Here is a 22,353-nt window from a genome sequence, read left to right as displayed (position 1 = left end):
TACAAACATTCTGAGAGAGGATGAGATCATGCTCACTAAGAAACTAGCAGCTTTTGGTTAAGTATTTGAAAGAGGGACACAGGGCCTTAGAGGCTATGTAACCGTTTTTGGTTTCTGCTTTGATTTTAAAGATCCATACCCTTAATTTGAAAGGAGGAACAATGGTTATGAGTGAGCTCTGTCTCCCAAGGAGATTTCTGACTCCCAGAATATTTGTTAACATCATTTCCATTGTTCAGTTGTAAGAGATTCTGAGATGGAAAAGAGGGAGACTCTATTTCAAAATAATACTATGTTTCAAGCAATGTTTGTACTCCACCAGTTACCAGGTTGGTTGTCATTTAATGGGTATATTTGTGTAACAGTCAAATTTCAGTGTCTTTGCAGGGATGGAGGTAATTGTAAACAGTGCCTTATGCTGCAGTAAATCAGACCTGTGTTAAGTGAGCTCTTGGCCTGCATGTTTTTCCCTTTTCCTCTTCCTTCTGTCACTCCCCGCCCTACTTCTTTCCAGTTCAAATCTAATGAAACCTATGTAACACTCAAGGCAAAGAGCGAGGCACTGTTTGCTCTCAGAGAGCATCATGATAGAAAGAAAGGAATGGAGTCATAAGTAGAGAAGGCCCCTTTCCTCTTCAGTCCAAGTCAGTCAGTGTGCTGCATGTGTGAGTGTTGGGGGTTTTGTTGACAGTAATGAGATAGCAGGCCTATGCTAGCTTGGTGTGACCCAGAGCTTGACTATGGTAGGAGGTGTGACCAGGCTTCTTGCTAAATCTGCTTGCTTCTCACCCCTTTGTTTGTTGTACCTTGAGTTTTATATGATGTCAGAGGACATGAACATGTGTTCTGAAAGATGGAGGGCTGGGAACTGATAGTGACCTCTTAGGTGATGTCCTGAAAATGATAGCATATTGTCTTCTTTGATTACAAACTGTCAGAAGGCATTGGATCCACTCTTTCCATATCATATCATACAGCAACACCAGTGTTGGACAAAGGAAAGACCCCCCCCCAACACACACAATTCACACTTGAACCTAGGGGTCCTCTTACATAAAGAACTGGCTTTGATGCATCTCAATGCAGGCAGTGTTGTTGAGCATCATAAAGTACACCAGTCTTTTCTCCTCCCCTGCCATAAAAATAAATAAATAAATACCTTAAGGGGGAAAAAATCTCCTTGGGGAAATTGAATTTGTTTCCTGCCCAAGTATCCAGCTGGTTGGCTTCTGTCTCACCAAAAGAGCCCTGTCAGATGATGTATTTTTGTCCTGGAGGAAAGGACCCTTTCCTTAGAGGCTGGAGAGAAAAAGTCTGCTCTTCTCTAGAAAAAAGGAATGGTCATATTTAACCTTGGGTTGGAGTAGAATCAGAGACATGCCTGGCTTCCTGCACTGACACTTTGCCTAGTTCTCTTACTGACCAGCTAGTGGCAACAGAAGATTAACTATAGCTGTTTTTCCCTTCCCTGTAGCAGAGCTAACAACTCTCTGCCCCACTAGAAGTCAGAGAGCAAGCAGTGCTTGGCAGGGCTTGCTCTGTTTGTTACTATTGATGTCTGCTTTTAGCTGCCTTTTTCTACTGTCTGCAGGTAATTTTGGACAACAGCCTCCAGAAAGTCTTCTCTTTAGAATGGAAATGGTGGGCATTGTCCAAAGAAATGTTAAATGCAAGACTGATATAGCTGTAGTTTCATTACTGGCATGTTAGAATATAGATGTAACCAAATTTGTAGCTGAAATCTGAGAAGGGCATTATATGTTACAAACTTAAGGTTTTCACCATGAGAAGGAAGTACTCCCTCCATTATATTGCTGCAGCTGATGGGCTCAGCAACACTTCTCTATGCTACTATGGTTTCAGTAGTCAACTCATTTGTTTTCTGCTAGAAGTCTCTTTTCTAGTCAGTTTATCCTGTCCACTTGATTTTATCAAAACAAAACACAAATATCATAATGGAAAATTTCACTTTGCATTTCCTTCTTGCTCTCAGACCATAGTTCAGGTTCCCTATACTAGTGTGAGTCCTGTGATCACATTATATCAGATTGTTCTACAAGGATCTTTCCCCTTCAATCTCTAAGTGTCTCAGCCCCTACCCGTGCAAAATTCCTATTTACCATCTAAGACTGAGTTCAAGTACCAACTTACCACTCAAGTCTATCCTAAACTCTTTGCATCAGCAATGAACACTCACCATCAGTAGAAAAATCATCATGGTAGCTATCAGTCCCTGGAGAGCTACAAAGCACCTATGATGTACCTGTTGCTCTGGTATCATGGGATATGTAAGTTAGTCAATTACAAGGTCCACTGCATTCAGGAGTTTTCTCTGTCATCTGCATGTGTGCATACATGTATGTACCCATGTTACTGTTCAAGAACAAAAAACTAAATATGGTAAGTAAATTCTGAAGTATATGAAAGATGATAAGTTCTATAAAAGTAAATAAATAAAAGGAGGCAAAGGAATTCAGAGTTCTGAGATGATGGACTTAGTTTTAATATAAAATACCATAGACAGAGGAGTTTATTGAAAATGTGAGGCTTAGGAGGAATGAATTATTGTCCAAAAAAAATCTAAGAAGGAATATCCTAAGCAGAGAGCTGTCCCAGAAATACCTGAATCAGGAGTACACCCTGGTCATCTGAAGCACAGCATAGGAAGGTGAATGGAGTTGGAGTGAAATGGGCAAGCTGGCAAGCAGGAACCAAATCATACATGGCCCTTTCAGGATTTCAGATTTGGTTCCCTGTGCCATGGAATGTGCATGGTTTAAGCAAAAGAAAGCCAAGCTGTGGCTTCCATTTCAAAAGCATTGTATATTTCTCCCTAAACAGAAGAACCTCTGGAAGATGGCGTGGAGTAGAATAAGAACAGAGCTTATAGCATGTATTTCCTTGTCTGCCTTGTGCTACTTTGCTGTGCAACCTTCAGGCAGCCAACAGACCTCTTTCATTTTGTACTACCATGACTCACTTTGGGCTTGGCATGGTATAGTGTACAGAAGATGATAGATAATGATAACTTCATGTTTGCTATATCCCATTCCCAAATCCATACCTGAAAAAACTGGAAAGGCATTTCAGTCACACTTTTCCTCTTATGGATGAAATTGAACAGCATCTCTTCTTACATAGAGCCTTCTTTCTGTAGCTCCAAGAACCATTTCCACTATTGTTTCCAGTTTCCTTATCTGTGTTATGTGTATGATACATAAGAGATAACATGATTAGTGGGAATAGTGCTGGATTTGTGGAAAGGCCTTACTTTAAGAGTTTGGAAACAAGGTAAAGCATTAGAACTGGGTATTATAGCAAATAGGAAGAAACTGGACATTTGGGAAGATAACGTGTTCTGGAATTATCAAGTGTCAGACATAGAAAGTCAAAATGTCCTTAGTAAGTCAATGGTGGGGCAGACGTCAGATCGTATGTGTACTGATTTGCTAATCTGCTGTGTCATCCTTCTGCTTTAGGGAAGGGCAACCACCAGGCAACCAAGCATGGGAGGAGGGAAAATCCAGTGGTGTCAAGTAACCATCATTATCCTAGAAATAGTGACCACATACTGACAACGATTATGCTCCATGTAACACCTGCTCCTGCTGCCTTTTTTTTTTTTTTAAATGTGTTCTTCACAGTGTTGAATGGCACATGTTTTGTGTGTGTCACAAGCAAGCACAGACTTTAAAGGAGTTGAAAAACATACTCAAAACTGCACAGCTCTTATGAAGCTAAGCTTGGTCCAAACCTAAACCAGTTCTGCCTGGTTCTTCTGGTTCTGCATTTTCTCTGACTTTCATGCTGCACGGAATTAGGGGAATTGTCAAACTTTGGTCTCTTGGTTCACCCCATTTTACTTCTTACCACTTCTCATTAGCAAGAAGTTTCAGCCATTTCTCATACAGGAACTAGTGTGTGACTGTCTTACAGGCACAAGGGAGCCAAGCACCTTGTTTCTGTGCTACATAGGGTGACTCAGCATCTTTCCAGCACACCCCCCCAACACACACACACACACACACACACACACACACACACGCACACACCCAGACCTCAGTGTTGCCATGAGCACTGGGCCTTGGTTCATATACTGTGGATGTTCCTGTCACCCATAAACTTGTTTGGGAAGCAAATACCATTTCATCTGTACATTCTAGGGTGCCTCCCCTCCCCTCTGTTGTCTCTTTTCTCTTCCTATATTTCCTTTGCCCTCACCTTTCCTGCTTTTCCTTTCTCTCATTCCTTAGTGATTCCCCACCTTCACACTATGTGTAGTCTTACAGAAGACTTGTGACCTTGTCCTTCCAGGAATTTGTAGAAGTTTGATGTTCTCTTTCTAGCAATGACCAGGGCATCTGGTATCTGTGATACACAGTTCCTATTTGACTAGGTGCACTTTCTTGTCACTCCTCTAGACCCTATAGGGAACCAGTGCAAGAGGAACACTAGACAAGGTTCTCTGATAGAGCGGAAGGGAGCTGAAGTGAAGTATGTGCCAGTTTTGAGCATCCAAAACCTCATAAGACTCTCCAAGGCACTCATGTCTGAGCTAGGACTTACATATGCCATCTCTATCAGTCAGCCTCTGATTGCTTATCAATAAGGTGAATGGAACAGTGCAACGATGGGTGTGGTTTTCTGTGCCTTTTTTTTTTTTTTTTTTTTTGTGAACTCTCCATAAGCTAAACATTAGTCAGGACCCAGTACTGTGCACAATTCTTACTTACAGTAAGCCTTGTGATCCTCATGGATGTCCCGAGTGTCCAGCCTAGCCCAGCGTGTTCTATGACACCTGGACTCTTTGTTGTTTTGCTTGGGTTGGGGGTAGAGGTATGAATAAATAATGAATGTGGACTCCACTTATTCCCTCCTCCTCTTTCAATATCTGGATTCATTCCTGTGCCTCTCCTTTCCCTCCCTCTTCCTCTCTCAGTAAGGCACAAAAGCATGAAACTGGCCATTGATCTCTGCCAGCTATGGGGAGGTGGGGGCAAGAGGGAATTCTGGGGTTGTCTGAGGACAGTTATGGCAGAGAAGCACTGAGACACTGAGTCTAAGGCTGGTGAGTGTTGGCGTAGCAGGTGGGGGATATTCCTCTCCCTTCTGGTGGTGGCTGGCTGACAGAGCCTTACTCTCAGGCATGCAGGGAAGTCACGAGTGGCTTTGCAAGCAGCTGAAAAGGAAAGGAACATTTCCATTAGCAGAATCAGCAGTAAAGAGATTTCCAGTCACAGTAATAGCTGCATTTGGGGGAATCATTTCAGTGGTGGCTGTGGGCGGAGGAAGGAAGGATGTGGGATGGCAAGGAGAGGCACAGAAGATGTATGCTTTGCTTGATGGCTAAGTGAGAGCCAGGTGTCAAAGGAAAAGTACCTGTTCAGTAGGACTGATCCTGTGACCAGCGTTCAGGATCTCCTGATGCCTTCCACATGGACAGTACTCCATCTAAGAGGTCCCAATGAGAGGATTCCTGCCTACCATGTGTTATCTTTGTTCCAATTACCCAGGTTCCTCCTTTTAAGATTTCCACAGTCAGCAGCAGCTTCCTGGGCTCCTGAGATTTGTACATGGAGAATGATAATTTAACTCAAAATTTTCTGAAGTTAACATCTCATAGGTGACACAATCTAACTCAGGGTCTCAAAACAACTTCTGGGGCAAGTAGGTCAACAAGGCTTGGGAAACTGGCTTTACACAAGGTGCTGACTTGGGCATGTCTCTGGAGGATTTTACAGATGCCCTGTCCATGCATGATTACAAATGACCTTCTGATGTTCAGTGCCTTATCTGTGGCCCTAGCTTCATTGAGGATGTGTACACGGCTGAATTCCTCACCTTAGGGTGGGAGTACTACTTTGTTTCCCCCTAGACCACTTATCTCTGAGTCACCTGGGGAACTCCTAGGGTGACCTCAGTATTGCTTCTTCCAAGATACCTTGCTTCCTTCCCTTCCAGTACACTTAGATCTTCCCACTGGGTGGTTACACCTCCCTGGTAGGAGTGCTACATGTAGTAATGGTAATTTGAAATGCCTGGGCTTTTAGATGAAGTGTGAATCTGCATTTCATACAAACATGTCACATGAAGTATTTGGGACATAGCTGTGGTACTGCTGTCTCAGTATTTACCTAAAATCTATATGCAAATGAGCAACTTGTATCTTACTTAGTAACCTTAAGGCCCAGTGTTTTTTCATTCCCATTGGTGAACACACTGCTATTTGATTTGATACCTAAACCTAGTAAGCCTGTAGCTCACCATCTCAAGAGATCAGTCATCTAAGCTAATGAATTACCTACCCTTCCCCTTACCTCATGTTGTTTTAATTACCTAGTCCTCTAGAAGAATTCACTTGTAAAGTCACTTTTTTCTCCTCTCTCTCTCTATCTCTCTGTGTGTATTTCTGTCTCTCTCTGTCTCTCTCTCTGTCTCTCTCTCTCTCTCTCTCTCTCTCTCTCTCTCTCTCTCTCTCTCTCAGAACTCAGAACCTTTGTCTCAGCTTAAAAATGTTATTTTTTGTTGTTGTTGTTTTTGGTTTTTCGAGACAGGGTATCTCTGTGTAGCTTTGTGCCTTTCCTGGAACTCACTTGGTAGCACAGGCTGGCCTCAAACTCACAGAGATCCACCTGCCTCTGCCTCCCGAGTGCTGGGATTACAGGTGTGCACCACCACCGCCACCCGGTTATAAAGTCACTTTCAAAAGTCCTCTTCTTCTAGTTTCCAGCACTGTCATCTAGGTCCAGACCATGGTCCCTTCTACCATAGGCCCCTGGTCTTCTGATGTTTTCTTCTTTTTGGTTCATTGTAGTCCACAGCTCATGGACCAAATGCAGTGTTGTGCCTGATTTCGTATGATCCATAAGCTGATTAACTGATAAAAAAAAATGTTCTGATACATGACAGTGATATTGGACTATAATTCCTCTGACCATAAAAAAAAAAAAAAACTAAATTGCTAGGACACAGTCACACTCATTTGTTTCTGGGCTGCTTGGAACCACTATTGCTCTTTGGTGGCACAGTCTGGTAGCCACAGAGAGTATCTGGTCTGTGAAGCTGAAAATATTTACTAATTGCTCTTTATGGAAAAAGTTGGCCAACCCCTGCTGCACAGAAAAGCCAGTGTAATCTTTTCCAGGAAGCAAATTGCTTTTTGCTACTTCCTTGTTTAAAGTCTTCAATTACTCTTAAGATAAAATCCTAATTCTGCTTCAAGGTCCACAAAATCTTAAATAATTTGCCTTCTTTCCGGTTCATCTTCTACCATTTTCTCTTGCCTCACAAAACTCAAATATTACCTCCTTTAAGATATCCTCCCTAGGCAAAGCAGCACCCATAGTCACTTCCTTCCCTGTACTTTCTATACCATTTATCAGCTTCTGGAAGATAGGGAAGATTCTGTTTGCCCATTTTCTCTGCAAGGCCTGAAGTTTAGGACACTGTATTTAATGTATTCTGACTAAAATGTACAGGGATGTAGGGATGTTTGTGCACGCTGGGAAGCCCTCTGGGTAAAGGCCTCATGAAACACAGCAGGTGGGTGAAATAGTCATGTACAGTTGGGTTTCTTGAGTTGGTACCCGCTCTGCTTGATGTTAAAGCTGAGCCCCTCTTCTTTTCTGGGCTGTCTCTGTCTTGAATGTGATGTGATTAAACTAAGTCATCTGTGAAGCTCTTCTCAGCTATAGGCTTCTGCAGGAGCCCTAGAGGGTGAGGGTTCCATATGAGAGATGCTGAGGCTGGAACTGCAGCCTGCCTGAAACCTTCCTCCTTTCCCACTTCGCTTCCTTTATGGGGCTTCTAAGATCAAACCCTCAGCTCTGAGCCCAGGTGTGACGGGGAGTTTCAAGTCCAGTCTCACTAATTTGTGAGAGAACCTTCTTCAATTCCATCCTTTTTAGCTTCCTCCAGGGAGGGAGACCGCAGGAGCTGACCACTCAAAGTAACCAATTACCTGACTGCCAATAAGTAGGCCTCCTACTGTCCCTACCCCCCTCTTTTTCTCTCTCCTCTTTGTTCTCTTGCCTCTTTAAAACATCTCTCCAAACTCCAGAGGCCTCTGGAGAGTTGCTCCCCATTCACCTCCCTCCTTGCTTCCAGACAGAGAACAGAAAGTTTCTCCTGCGCTCAGAGGGACAGCATGTGGGAAAGCAGGAGGCATTGGGGAGGATGAGAGTGGTCTGGGAAGTAGTGTAGGGGCTGTGGCTCTCCAATGGCTGCAGCGAGGATTAAAAGGGGGAACAGCTTTGCAAGTCCCAGAAGCATAAGTTTAGAGACAATGAAAGTCTGGTTCTGCCTCTACCTCTACCTCTGCATTTGCTCTGCAATTTCAGATGAATGGCCGTCCCACTTTGAGTCTCAGCCACGATTAAGCAAATGTTAAGAGGCTGCTCTTCATCAGGGAGCTGGGGAAGATTGGGTCACATAGGCTATTTTGTCAGGAGAAATCATCCAGGCTGCTGGGCTAGTAGAATCTCAGGTACCTGGAACTATGCCCAATATGCAGGCAACAGTTAATAAATGTTTGCTAAGAGAAAGAATGAATGAATGATGAATGGAAAATACGTGTGGTCATACTGTCACTCTCCACTTCTGAATCCATGAGATACATTGCTAATCAATCACTTAATCATGGCTCCAGATTCCTTCCCAATGCAAGAACTCATCAGTCACTACCAGTCAATCGAGGTTAGCATGGGTAATGACTTTAATTCACATTCCCTCAACTGAACCAGTTTACACAAGGACCCTGGCCTCTTTGCCTGATGCTTACTCCTTCAGGCATTCATCAACTCAGCCTGTGCTGTAGTCAAGGTTTCTGTTACTGTGATGAAACACCATGACCAAAGCATCTTGGGAGGAAAGAGTTTATTTGGCTTACTTTTCCACATCATCAAAGGAAATCAGGACAGGAACGCAAACAATGCAGGTATCTGGAGTCAGGAGCTGATACAGAGGCCATGGAGGAGTACTGCTTATTGTCTTGCTCTCCATGGCTTGCTCATCTTACCTTCTTAAAGAAGTCAGGACAACCAACTAAGAGGTGGCCAGCCCCACACACAATGATCTAGCCTCCAGTATCAACCAGAAATTTTAAAAATACTCCATAGGTTTGCTGATAGTCCAATCTTATGGAAGAATTTTCACAGCTGGAGTTCCCTTCTCTCAGATGACTCTAGTAGCCTGTGTCAAGCTGACATAAAAATTAGCCAGCACAGACACTGTACCAGGGTCCCTGGAGGCTGGAAAAATGCATGGAGCTCTCAGTCTATTGGGATAATCACATTTGTATGTTTTGATCTGGAAAACTCTTTTTCATGAGTATTTTTAGCATCTCCACATTATAAATGAAGGAATAGCCATTCAGAGAGGTCAAGTCCATTACCCAGGGTCACACAATAAATAGTATTAGCTGCATTTTCTTTGAAAAGGAAACTTTGTATCTTTGCCATGGATGGGACTCCAAAATAATGATATAGATAGAAGACAGCATTTAAAAGTAATTATATAAGAATTAGTGACTGTTGAGTACTCAGACCTAAATGGGGCATCCATACCATTTTCAAGGCTCTAGAAACATTGTGGAGGAGAGGGTGAGAAGAATATAAGAACCACAGGATAGGGAGGGAAGCTGTGAAGTGATGTTTTCTAGAGATGGCACAGTTATTATACTCATGAAAGCACAGAAATAAGATCTTGAGGCACTATTGGCAATTAATGGTTATAGAGGAAGAAGAATCATTTTCTCCAGTGGTGAAGCAACTTTTAGGTTGTCCATGCTCCAGTAAATAGTAACTCCTGTTTGTGTTCATGGGAGCAACCCCAATTCAACTCAGCTATTTGCCAAAGCCAAATCAAAACCAAACTGACTTAACCATAGGAGAAGGGCTTGATGGGAGGAAAAGAAAGTTCAGTGAGAGTTCCCAGGGTGATCAGAGGGGGCAATTAGGGGTCAAATGGCCCAAGCAATTTGTATAAATAAATGCAACTATCAAATAGTAAATTAATTTATTAAATTAAAAAGGGCATAACTATTGCCACAAAAATGCAGTCAATGGCACCTAAAGTTTTATCTCATGCAGCAAGAAAAAATGATCATACCCAACATGAAGACATGAATGTTCTTCTAAAATTTACATTTGTCCACTTCTAAGATTTCTTCTGCTATATATAATATATACACAATATATGTTCTGTTTAAAAAATTCATACCTCATAACTACTACCCCCTTTAAAGATCCAACCTGGATGTCATGTCCCTGGTTCTAATATCATTTTCTTTTTGCTTCTCCAAGAAACAGTGCCTAAATATATAGTACATCCATTCAGTACAGACAACCTCATTTTCAAGGTGTGCTCTTCAGTTTTTCATCAACTTGACATAAGCTAGAATCATCTGAGAAGCAGGAACATAAACTGAGCAATTGCTTCCATCAGATTGGCCTGTAGGCAAGTCTGTGGGGGCATTTCTTCATTAATGATTGATGTGGGAGGGCCCACACTGTGAGTGATGCTATACCTAGGAAGGTGTTCCAGAGTTATGGAGGAAAGGTAGTTGAGCAAGCCATGGTCAGCAAGCCAAAAGCAGCATTCCTCCATGAATTTGGATTCAGTTCCTGCCTCCAGGTTCCTGACTTGAGCTCTTGCCCTGACTTTCCTAGATATAGAGTGCGATGTGAAAGGGTAAGCCAAGGGGTTGGGGATTTAGCTCAGTGGTAGAGCACTTGCCTAGCAAGCGCAAGGCCCTGGGTTCGATCTTCAGCTCAATATATATATATCACATTGAAAGGGTAAGCCAAAAAAAATTCTTTCCTCTCTGGGTTGCTTTTGGTCTTGGTGTTTAATCACAGCAATAGAAAGTTAACTAGGACACAAAGGGAATATATTTGTCTCTCTTGCTGGTCTATAAGCTACCACAATTCAACATCACTTTTCTTTAGTAATTGTAACTGTAGTATCTAGTGTTTATTGCATTTCTATCCTTAATTTTTAATTTTAACACAAGGAATACAAGCTTGTTGTAGCCTTTATATAATTTATTAATACTATGAGAAGTGTTTATCTTTTCTTCAAGTTCATCCCAAGAAGTAGCTATAGTGGGTAGCTTGCTGGGATCTGTTTGCAGAAGTTTGCCTGAAAAACAATCTCTGCATCAACAAAGGAGAAGAGACTCATGTAAGTTCACTCTGCACAGCTCTTGCAGGCAGTTCCTGAATATGGTAAGACTGTCTTTAGTAAGAACCTGGCTTTTTAACTTGGTTCCATCATAAGTCAGAGAAGTGTATTCAGTTCTGTAGCTCCATGAAAGAAACGCTCTCCTTTTATCTGTCTTTATCACTGGGATTCAAATTTCATTTGTACAAAAGTTTCCATAGCTTAGAAATCTACTTTGCAAGCACATCACTTTCCCTCAACCACTGCATTGATACCCAATTTCCACATGGCAGATGAACACTGGAAAGATGGCAGCTAATGTTTCTGCTGTGTTTTTAAAAGGTTGCATGACTAGAAAAAGTACACTGACAATCTTATTTTTAATTGAATTTATAACCTAACTTTAAATTTTATTATAAGGAATAAAGTCTTGAGTTTACACACTAGGAAGTGTATAAATAGGTTTGAGAATGCCAGAAGTAGTGGGTCTTTCCTCTGAGCTCATTCCTGACAGGTGATTGTGCTAGGTGCTTTGCAAGGACCTTTTTGGAGAAGATATCTGCCTGAAGAGCCATTAGATGTGACAACAAAGGAAAAGTAACCTATCCAACTTCACTCCACTTAGCTAGCTATATAAGACTTTCCTGAACATGTACTTATTGTACACACACACACACACACACACACACACACACACACACACACACACGTACCTTCAAGTCATGTATATATACAAGTATATACTGCATCAGTTACAACCAAGTATCTGAGAGAAGCAACTTAAGGGAGGAGACTTGACTTGGCTCCTGATTAAGAGGATATACCATCATGGCAGAGGAGACAGGGTGGCTGAAGTGGCTTGGTCTGTGCTAATGGGAACTTGTGACACAGCTGGTTCACATCATGAAGGAAAAGAAAGCAGAGAACATTCAGAAGAGAACCAGGGTTGATCTATAACTCATAAGGCCTGACTCCATGACTCGCTTCCTCCTGCTATCCCCACTTGTTAAAGGCCCCATGATTTCTCAAAACAGTGCCACCAGCTGAGAACCAAGTACTCTAACACTTGAACTTGTATAGGACATACATATACATCTAAACACAAATCACACATATATGTACAAATGAGATAGAGGGGATTCTCTAAGAATATGATGATTCTTCTGTCTGGAGAATTAAAAGAAGAAACTGAACGTTTTGGGGAAAAAATCCTGACAGAAAGGGAATGATTGTCAAGAGTTCCCAGAAGAGTATTTGAGTATTTGATTTATGATTGATAAAGCCCTTCTTTTATTTCCTTAAACTTTTTACTTGAGTGAGAAGGTAGACTATTTTTGGAGGAGCTGTCTGGTTTAAGACTGAACCCTTGTTTCTCAGACCATTTTTATTAGCACTTAGAAAATCTATTAAAGCAGTACACCATAAAAATAATAGATGCACATTAAAGATTTTGTTTTAATGTGAAATACATAAGTGAGCATACATTTGCCAAGTTTGGGATGCAGGCATCAGGTCTTGTTCTAAGTCTGGGTCATCTGGTTGTAGTTCCTTGCCATCTTTCGTGAATAAACCATGCTCATAATGCACCAAAGATGATCTCCAATGTTGGTTTCATTAAAGTCGACTAAGGACTTAGGTGCTTGCCAAGTCATTCTTTTAGGGTTTTATGATTCCTTTCTAAATCTTTATGGTTGTCATGCCTGACCTAACTCACTAGCAGTATTTAAGTGACTTTGCCATTTTTTTTTAATACAGTAAAATCATCTTAGCCTCATAGAAACCACTTTCTTTGGATGCTCATAAATTTTTAATTTAGATTCTATTTCATAAAAATTTAAAATTGTAAGAAACACAATGAGCATAAATAGGTTTGGGAAACAAACTGATCCCCCATGGAGTGTGTGTGTGGGGGGAGATGGGGGGTGGATAAAGCTCAACTGGTGCTAAAGTCCTTAGCATATTAGAGAGAAAGTGCCTCACCAGTCTGCCCCATCATGGTCTATAAACCTGGGATGTGCGACCTGCAGATATAACCTTTGGCCTTGCAACATGATGTTGTCATCTAGAAAGTTTATGGTTGAAAATTACATAATTGAGTTAAAGAAGAGTAAAAAAAGAAAAAAGAAATCTCATAGTGTTTTATGTAAGTTTACAATTTTGTGTTGGGCTGTATTCATAGCTAACCCTGAGTGCATGTAGCTGGACACATGGGCCAGGGATGATGTGACATAGAGGCTAAGCTGACACTTGGTGAGGCAATGCCAGATGAAAGCTTGTTAAGTATATTTGGTTCTTAGAACTATGGTATAGCAGTCTGAACCCCTAGACACTGTATTTTGCAAATCTTAATGTTAAGAAGAGGAAATAACACCTCAGAAATGAGTCAGAAATTTAATTTCTGGCATCTTAAGATTCATGACCCCCCCCCCCACACACACACACATAGACAGTTGGGATTCCACTGCAGTTGCTCATTCCTCTGGAGTTTGAGTGGTCTTTGGAGCAAAACATCCTAATACTTTCTCTGTCTTTTGAATGGCAGAACTATGATATAATCACAGAGGTGATCCAAATCCTTAGCTGTCAGGGCTCACAGAGATCTTCCATACCAGTTTTCTGGCTGTGCAGAGTGAGGCCAATGCCCAGAGAAGGCTCCCACCTTCCTGGAACCCAGGGGATGGACTGAGGCTGCTTCTTATTGAACAGGTGTAGCTTCTTTCACACCCACCAGATTTTCCTGGATCCTTACCTTCTCAGAGAGGTGGACACATAATTCAGGGACAGTGGATATGTGTGGGGAGGGCTGCTAAGAGCTTTTCTGTTTCATGAGGTACAAAGTATAATTCAAAACTCATTTTGGGGATGTCTCACCCCATAAAAATATCTTCAAGTGGATATGGCATAGAATTTGTTTTGACTTCCCCAGCATGTGTTTTTTTTAAATACCTCTTCTCTTCATCTCATTTTTCTTCTCCTTTCCTTTTTTCTGGTCTCTCACCAATTTCTCAAGGTATCTGCCCTGAGATTTTCTGAGGGGACTGGTCTAGTGCAGGTGGCCTCGAAAGGCTGGCAAATAGTTGTGAAGATTCTTGCCTTTCTTGAATGCTTCCTGGGCAAGGATATTGGTTCAGGAAATGACTTCAGTGATCTGCTTGTTGCAGCAATAGCTATACTTTTAGAGGGCATTCTTATTTGGGGCAAAATAAATCTCTTTTATGACCTACTACATTGCATCCTAAGAGCAGATACTTCTTCATTTTCCCTGCCTCCCTGTGGTGTTCCCAGTCTCTAACACTACTATAATGCCTTCTTTAAGAGGGTGTTTCAACTGCTGCCTCAAGAGTCATCCCCACATGTTTCTTCACCCTTGACTTGAATCTCCAATGGAGATGATAAAATCTGGTTATAAAATCAAGGGCACATTCTGTGGCATCTGAGACTTCCACATAAGAACCACCTCAGTAACTGTCCTTTCTCATAAGTTTCTGCCTATACTTCAGCCAAATTGGACATTTAACTGTTCTGGGAAAATAGGCTACCTTTCTCCATCTTGATTATGATGTCCTTACCCACCCCAGTTAGGATGTCCTCACCCATATGTGTTTCTGCTGTTGGAAATCTATTGGTGGAAACTTCCATTGCTGGTTCCTTCCTCCCTCAATTAATCTTTTCATAAATTGTTTTCATGAAACTTTATTTCAAATCTCTTTAATCCCCATCTCCTCTGTTAAAATATTTATGCTCATTGTTTCTTTACCCCTCTGCTTGTCACAATGCAGCATTGTATACCTATGGTGCCTGAAACAAAATTTCGCATTCGCAGAAATAGCCACATGTGGTCAGTGGCTTCCCCGCTGAACTACAGAGCAGAAAGTTCAGTTGTGCAGCTCTGTTTATGAGATTCTGAAAGGAGTGGAAGGGGTCTTGGGCTTTTGCTTCTGTTACCTTGAACAAGGTATTTTACTAAATAGATGTCCATAAATGTTGGTAGGACTGGTTTTTGTGACAAATGACTATGTAAACTCATAACTACCAAAAAAGCTGGTTTTAAGTGCAAAGCAATTAATTTTCCAAACACACCAAGGTTTGCTAATAAAAATGCTACATCACGAGATTTCATTTGCAAAGTCTAAGATGTTTTCTAATCTGGGATATCTTATATTAATCCATTAATCACACTCACCAGTAAGAATTCCAGGCCCCTGGTGGGTCATTTCTCAGTACTTCTTTGCTTTCTCCTTTCCTCCTCCCCTGCATCCCAGCTCTCCTCACTGCAGCATCTGGACCTTCTAGTGGATACATAGATAAGGGGCCCTGGGAGCTTTTAGTCCCTGCAAGAGAAGTGCAGATGGATCTGTCTAACATGAACACACAGGTTTGAGATTCCATTGATGTTTTATGGAAGATTTATGAGCATTTCTTTGAGAGAGAACTCCTAAAATCTCTCCCTGTGAGTGATGGCATGCAGCCTGAATACACCTGCTCTTCTCTTCTGCTCTCACCTCACCCCCTTCTTCCTCAGCTGCTTCTTCATCTACACTTTCTACATTCCTTCCTCTGCTTTCATTAGAGTCCTTTTCTCCCTCTTTCACTTTGCTCTTTAAAAAGGCTTTTCTTCTCTCTTTACTCCCTTTCCTACTCTTTCCACGTGTGTCTTTCTGGGCAACAGTCTTTCTCCTCATTAGTCCACGTCATTCAATGTCTAGAACTGAATGTACCATCATCTAGAACATAGCTCCTCCCATCTCCTCACCTTGTCCAAGAAAGCTCATTGTTGATCAGCTTGATCATTTCTGCAAAATGAAATGTGTATATATTCTTTAGAGCCAGTGAACCCTTCCAGGGTGGTATTTTCAGTAGAGAAGATGAATGGACCTTGGCTGAGGGTGGCAGTGACTTGCAGGGGCAGACCACTTTCCTTCTGATTAGATGTCCTCCTAACTTCTAAACTACCTGTACTGTCAAACTCAAACATGGTTCCAAATGTGCTGAGTGATCTTAGGGTTCTCCATGACCACTGGAAATATCACCCAAAAAGCTCACCTGCCTTTTACATGTGAAATATTTTTTGAAAGCAACTGCTGGTAGAAAGGACCTGGGTGTTTAATTCCTGTTCTGCTAAATATTCAAGATCCTTTTCTGTGACTCCAATGGCTCCTTTCTTAGCCCCCTCTGCTGTTCTTGCACTATTTATCACCAGCTCTTTTGAAAAGCTATTGTCCTCAGGCCATGAAAACATCTGCTGGAAATTTTAAAAAGAAAAGTTGCAAGACTCATGAGTCCTTTTAAGAGAGCATTGCTTCTGATGGGTGGTGACACAGGTCTTTAATCCAACACAGTGTCTGGCAGATCTCTGTGACTTCTAGGCCAGTCTGATTTACATACAAAATTCCAGACAATCCAGTAGGGGAGAGAGACAAACAGACTGAAAGATAGAGATATAGATAGATAGATAGATAGATAGATAGATAGATAGATAGATAGAAAATGAGTGAATATGAATTAGAATGAATGCTTCTAAAATTTTAAGCCTTGAAATAGCCAAAAACTCTAGGAATGAGCTGAGACAAGCTAATATACAAAATATTATGTATTCTTTTATTCTGGGCAGAGGAATCTGATTTTGATCTTAAAGGTCAATGCCCAATTGGGGTTCAGATTCTAGTGGTCCTTTAAAGTAGCAACTGTAATGAGCCCAGAAAGTCCTTTCAACACTGAACAAGCAAACAGAAGTATGAATGATATGTGAGGCAAGGGAAAAGACAGACGGGGCAGACAAAAGTAAGTGAGTTACCTCCCATGCCTTTGAGAGTGGACTGAAATTTACCTTTCCAGCAGAACTGGGGGTATCTACTGTAATTCTTTAATTTTTTCCTGTGTTTTGTTCCATTTTGATGTGGAATGCCATCGACTCTATTGATACCCACCCCCCATTAGTCTATCCTGGTACATGCTACTGTTGTATGGGACTTGTAGTTCAATGGTCTCCTATTTGGGCTCTCACTCTCTTGTTTTTCCTTTCTGTGTAGTCTTACAAGTCCCATCCTTCCATGCTTTAGAAACATGTGCTTCAGGAACTTGGAGCATCACTCAATCAGTAAGGTACTTACCTCGCAGTCATGAGGACGTGAGTTCAGTTCTCAGAACTGATGTGAGAAAGGATTGAGATGGTGTGCTTGTAATCCCAAGGCTTGGAGGGTGGAGGCAGAATGAGACTTGGGGCTTACTGGCAAGCTAGCCTAGCCTAATTGGTGAACTCCAGGCAAATGAGAAACTCGGTCTCTGTCTCAAAGGAAGTAAATGGCACTTTTGTGGATGACAACTGAGGTTGTTTTTGACCTCCATACATGTGTACACACAAATACACACACATACACACACACACACACACACACACACACACACACATACACACACATTTCAAGCATTCATGTGTGCACATATGCATTCATAGTTTTGATAACGTGTTTAATTATGGCTCTGGCTACATTCATTGTGGCTTCCCACTGTGCTTATAATAAAATACATTACCCTTTATCAAGGCACAAAAATATTTAACCTCAGCTGTACATTAGAATAATTGGGATCTGCCCTGAGATAATTAAATTAATTAACTAATTAATTAATTAGGGTTAGGCAACTTGACAGTTTCATATGAAATATTGTCTTACCATACGATCCAATTATTGTAGTTCTTGGTATTTATTCAAATGAATTGAAAGCTTATGTCCACATAAGCAATCCTCATGCCTGTTTATAACAGCTTACTTATAAGAATCAAAATATGGATAGAAACAATATGTCTACCAATAGGTGAATAGATACACTGTGGTACATGTAAACAGTGGGATATTTTCAGTAATAAAACATAGAGAATAAGGCCGGGCAGTGGTGGTGCACGCCTTTAATCCCAGCACTCAGGAGGCAGAGCCAGGTGGATCTCTGTGAGTTCGAGGCCAGCCTGGACTACCAAGTGAGTTCCAGGAAAAGGCACAAAGCTACACAGAGAAACCCTGTCTCGAAAAACCAAAAAAAAAAAAAAAAAAAAAAAAAAAAATAGAGAATAAAACATTGAGGAACCTTCAAAGCATATTACTAAATGAAAGAAACCAATCTGAGAAGGCCATACACTATGAATTCAACTATGTGACATTCTGGAAAAGGCATAGCTATTGAGTTGAGGAAAAGTTCAATTAATGTCAGGCCTGAGGAGGAGGGGCTGGGAAAGTATCCTGACAGAATCATTGAGGACTTCCAGAGCAGTGGAACCTTCTGTAAGTCATGGAAATATTGGTGATTTTTGTGTTTTTTTTTTTTTTTGGTTTTTTGAGACAGGGTTTCTCTGTGTAGCTTTGGGCCTTTCCTCCTCGCTTTGTAGACCAGGCTGCCTCGAACTCATAAAGATCTACCTGCCTCTGCCTCCCGAATGCTGGGTCATGGAAATATTGTATGTGTGTGTTTACACAACCATTCAAAGCTGAAGAATGTGTAGCTATAGACTTTCATTCCTGACAGAATGCAGATATGGCTTCTTGGTTACAACCAATTCGTCACAGAAAATGCAAATGATGTGAAAAATGGTTGAGGTGAGGAAGGACAAAACCTGGAAACCTGGTGCATTTACAGCCAATCTCATGTAAATCTAAAACTCTAAAAACATGCAAAGTGCAGCACACACACACACACACACACACACACACAGAGACACAAAGAGCACTCACATGCACACACAGCACACACACACAGCATACACACACATGCACACACAAAAGGAACAAACAAAATTTCCTAAAATATGTTGAGATTTGGTTCAGTCAAATCAGAATATAAGAAAACTGGGCCCTAGAATTATTCTCTTTATTTTGTTTGTGATATTTCCAGTGATTTGTGTGATGCAAAAGTCCTGTTAATTAGAAAGTCAGTGTCCACCCACACCTTGTCAGCCTTGAGCTGCACCTGGGTTACGTTCCTCTTTCTTGCTGGACCCTCTTCCTGAGCCCTTTGTCATCTGATCTTAACCCATGGCCACACAGACTCTTCTTTCATGATGTTCAGGAATTTGAATTGTGTTACAGTACATGCATGTTTGCGTGTAAGTCCAGAGACATTGGTAGTTTTCTTTAACATGTTATACTTCCTCTATCTTACCAGGGATGGTTCACAGTCAGCAAATATTTACAAAACAAATGATTGAGTGGACCATTAAGTTTAACCTGCTTTCTCTCTCTTGTGGCAGGATAGGTCAGAGCAGGTCCCCAGGGAAAAGTGGTGGATGGCAGGAGTTAGGAAAGACAGGCGTGCCTCTATGAGTCTTCCATTCCCTGAAGGGGATTGTAGAACATGGGAGCAATTTCCTTCATGACTCAGAAACATTTCCCTCAATTTCTTATTCCCTGCAGTTGGTGGCCAGAATCCTATAAGTAAGTAAGGGGAGTGATGAGTTAAATATGTCTCTGTCATTTTTATTTTCTTTCTCTATAATAAAGTTAGTGATTGGTCAAACTGCTGTATAATACAATTAGGCTTGTGTGTTCCCATCTCCTTCAAGGGCCTTGGGGAGGGGCTTGTGCTACTTTGTAGTCAGCAAGCAACCTTAAAGAAAACAAACAAACACACACCCCTAATCCCCCCACCCCCACCAGTTTCCAGTCTCTTTTGCTTTTCTTTTTATATAGGAAATTAAATTGCTTTTAGATTGTGAGCAATGGAAAGAGTGATGTAGAAATGGGAGACTCACAGGTGCTTTCGGAAGCAGGATAGATTTCAAAAGATTCCTTTAATCCCTGCCTGGGTGGGAGAGAGAGGAAGGAATAAGTCATGGAGCAGCATGGTAGGATACAGTTAAGAATTTATCATGTTATTATTTGGCTTGACTTGCAGCTCTAGCATAATATCTATGCTTGCTTCTCTGCACACTCAATACATTCTTTTATGGGCAATGAGGGGTAACTGATCTGAGATACATGAGCAATGACCAGAGGGCAGGATAGCCTGTGAGCTCTGTTGTAGGATATTTCTTCATGGGAAGAAATGCAGTTATACTTTTAGTCTGTGTGTATTGTAGAAAAAGGCTGAGAATAGAGGACAGAACCCTCAGGATTAAGGGTCCAATTAATATGGGGCTACAAACAGTTTCCCTGAAGCCATAGACTGTGGTGGAGGAGTGTGGTTTCTCCTTTTGGTAGTACTTCCTAATGAATGCACTGAGTAACCCCTTCCACATTCTAGCATTCTAGGCTAGCAGTCTGCTTTCAGCTCCATTTACTTTGACTATTTTTAAGCAAAGGAAACCTTCTGGGAGGAGTTGGGGCCATGGTGTAAAAGGCAGGGAAAAATAGGGCTTCTCTGCCTAAGACCTTTCCCTGACCCGAAGTCTTCCCTTCCTTTTCCTGAAGTGGTTCTGGAGCTCCAGGAAGAACAGGGAGACACTGCAGGCTGTACAGTCCTTTCTATACTATTATTTGCAGAAAAACAAGACATCTAATTCAAGGACTGGTCTACAGGATGGAGTTGTTGTTCTGTTCCACAGGGGTAATACAGGTCCATAGGATTGATACTCCACAGGGATTTCTGGTCACCTTTTGTGGTGTGTGTGTGTGTGTGTGTGTGTGTGTGTGTGTGTGTGTGTACACAAAGGGTGGGAGTTGGTGTACACATGCTTGTGTGTGTGTGGAGGTCAATGTTATTTCTTTGAGAAAGGGTCTCTCACTGAATCTGGAGATCGTGGATGGAGCTACAGTGGCTGGGCAGCAAGTCCCAGAGATTCTCAGCCAGCACAGGGAGTGCAGGTTTGCAACAATGCACCTGCCTTTTTTTATCTGGCTTCTGGGTAACCCACCTTGGGTCTTTATGCTTATGGAGGAAGTACTTTAGACTCTGAGCCATCCCTCCTGCCCAACTGATAATATTTTGACTTTTGACGTCTATAGTCTAGCGCATTTGTGTCTGCCTCGGCCCCTTGCACAAGGTGGCCTTGAAAGGTCTACTTTTTTTTTTTTTTAATTCTGGATGACTTGTGCTGATTTTTCAGACTGAAGTTGATGTTAACTTCTCAGAGAACAGAAGAGCTGTTCTCCCTGTTTTAAGTACAAGCTTCTGTGACTATCGGCACCTCATTGGATGCTTCAATCATAAGTTTATTTGTTTGATTTTTTTTTTTTGCACAAACCACTTAGAAATTCAGTTAAGATAAAAATAATATTTTGTTATATGATGGATACTTGTGGAATGAAGAAATGAATTAATATTATGACAAAATTATAGATAGTACTTCAGCTCAGTGAACATTTATAGAGCTCCTGCTGTGTACTAGGTCCTCTGTTAGAGGCTGAAGAAGAATTATTGAATGGGTCACAAATCTAAGCTTAGAAGTTACTCACTTCCTGAAATTGGGTAAATTGTCCAGTTCAGCCTATATGCAACAACCCTAGGAAGTCAATAGGGTAAAGACTATGAGACCCAGAGAGTACAAAATCTCTGGTTCCCCACAGTTAGTTAGTGTCAAGGTAGGAATCAATGCAAAATCGATTTTACACTTTTCTCAGCAATTAATGGATTTGATACATCTATCTATATCTATATCTATATCTATATCTATATCTATATCTATCTATATCTATCTATCTATCTATCTATCTATCTATCTATCTATCTATCTATCTATCTATACTATCTTGTACACAGCCCAAAGTTTCACTCTGTTTCCTCTTGGGAGAAAGGAAATTTGATTATGCCAAGATGAGTTGTATGGTGCAGGAAGAAGCAAGGAGGACTTGGCACTACAGTGTATGTAGAATGTGCTGTCCATGAAATGTCTAGCATTATTCATTGGTACCCAAGGCAGTTGAGGAACTGAGAGTCAGCATCCACAGCAGTATGGTGAGAGGAATGTCAGTCACCTTTGTGGTCAGAGAAGAGCATTTATCTGAAGTCTTCAGTTGTTTGTAGTCACTAAACCTTTTACTTCCTCCTTTTTGCCCCTATCTGTTCTCTCTACTTCATATCTCTTTCTCTATATTCAAATGCTGAAGAACAGTCCTAAGACAGCACATGATCCTTTGTGGTCTTAGAGTACAGTATGGGATAAATCAGCTTGTCTTAACTTCTGCTGTTTGAAATGGGCATTACTTTATGGGATAATGAGGTTTACAGGAGGAATTCGCAACAGAATGAGTGCACAGTGTCTCCCTCCTG

The 22,353-nt window shown here is 41.4% G+C and overlaps 1 protein-coding gene across 1 annotated transcript in view; it reads left to right on the top strand.

The window, feature by feature from the left end:
* The window catches only part of Astn2 (astrotactin 2), a 935,232-nt gene that overhangs the window by 5,350 nt on the left and 907,529 nt on the right, over positions 1-22,353 (top strand). The window lies entirely within an intron of this gene.

This window comes from Onychomys torridus, chromosome 2 (genome assembly GCF_903995425.1).
Source record: "Onychomys torridus chromosome 2, mOncTor1.1, whole genome shotgun sequence".
NCBI lineage: Eukaryota > Metazoa > Chordata > Mammalia > Rodentia > Cricetidae > Onychomys > Onychomys torridus.
Note: the sequence above shows the minus strand (reverse complement) of the source record. Positions and strands in the feature narration are given on the sequence as shown.